The sequence below is a fragment of the Solanum pennellii genome, chromosome 8 (assembly GCF_001406875.1).
Source record: "Solanum pennellii chromosome 8, SPENNV200".
Lineage (NCBI taxonomy): Eukaryota > Viridiplantae > Streptophyta > Magnoliopsida > Solanales > Solanaceae > Solanum > Solanum pennellii.
Window position 1 is genome coordinate 63,740,462 of NC_028644.1, and position 1,654 is coordinate 63,742,115.

Consider the following 1,654-nt stretch of genomic DNA (forward strand, 5'->3'; position numbering starts at 1 on the left):
TCAGTTGGATTCAAGATGAGTAATGGAGATGTATGCCTTCTTGATAGTGCTACAACGCATACAATATTAAAAGAAAAGAAATACTTTTCTAATTTGGTTATGAAAATGGCATATGTCAACACAATATCAGGTAGTACAAAATTAATTGAGGGCTCTGGAAGAGCGACCTTATTACTACCTGGAGGGACAATATTAAGCATTGATAATGCATTATATTGTAGTAAGTCTCAAAGAAACTTATTAAGTTTCAAAGTTATTCGCCAAAATGGCTATCATGTTGAGACGGCTAATGAAGGAAAGGTTGAATACCTTTACATTACTACAATTAATGTAGAGAAGAAAATTGTGCATGAAAAATTACCTGCACTTTCTTCTGGGTTGTACTATACAAGTATAAGTACAGTTGAATCACATGCCGTAGTAAACAAAAGGTTTACTAATTTTAATGATTTTATCATTTGGCATGACCGGTTGGGCCATCCCGGATTTAATATGATGCGCAAAATCATTGAGAATTCACATGGGCACACCTTAAAGAGCCCAAATATCCTTCAATCAAAGGAATTCTCTTGTGCTGCTTGTTCTCAAGGAAAGTTGATCATTAAACCATCAACAGTTAAGGTTGGAATTGAATCCCCTGCGTTTCTGGAACGTATACAGGGTGATATATGTGGACCAATTCAACCTGCATGTGGACCCTTTAAATATTATATGGTCTTGATAGATGCTTCTACAAGATGGTCACATGTGTGTTTATTATCAACTCGCAACATGGCTTTTGCGAGATTGCTGGCTCAAATAATAAGATTGAAAGCACAATTTCCAGACTATACAATAAAGACAATCCGTCTAGATAATGCTGGTGAGTTTACATCTCAGGCATTTAATGATTATTGTATGTCTACTGGTATAACAGTTGAACATCCAGTTGCGCATGTTCACACTCAAAACGGTCTAGCAGAATCATTGATTAAACGTCTGCAATTGATAGCTAGACCATTACTAATGAGAACAAAGTTATCTGTGTCTATGTGGGGGCATGCTATTTTGCATGCAGCAGCACTTGTGCGCATAAGGCCGACCAATTATCATGAATTCTCCCCATTACAATTGACTTTTGGTCAAGAGCCAAACATTTCCCATCTTAGAATTTTTGGATGTGCGGTGTATGTCCCAATTGCTCCACCACAACGCACAAAGATGGGGCCCCAAAGAAGGTTGGGGATATATGTTGGGTATGAATCTCCTTCAATCATAAAATATTTGGAGCCTATGACTGGAGATTTATTTAAGGCAAGATTTGCTGATTGTCATTTTGATGAATCAGTATACCCAACATTAGGGGGAGAACATAAGTCGTTGGGAAAAGAGATAGATTGGAATTCATCAACTCTATCTCATCTGGATCCTCGAACAAACCAATGTGAGCAAGAAGTTCAAAAAATAATTTATTTGCAGAACATTGCAAATCAGCTACCAGATTCATTTACTAATCTTCCAAGGATTACTAAATCGCATATTCCAGCTGTTAATGCTCCAGTTCGAGTTGATATCCCGACGGAACAAATTGTTAAGGCAAATGAGTCTAGACCACATTTAAAGCGTGGTAGACCAATTGGTTCCAAGGATAAAAATCCTCGAAAGAGAAAAGGAA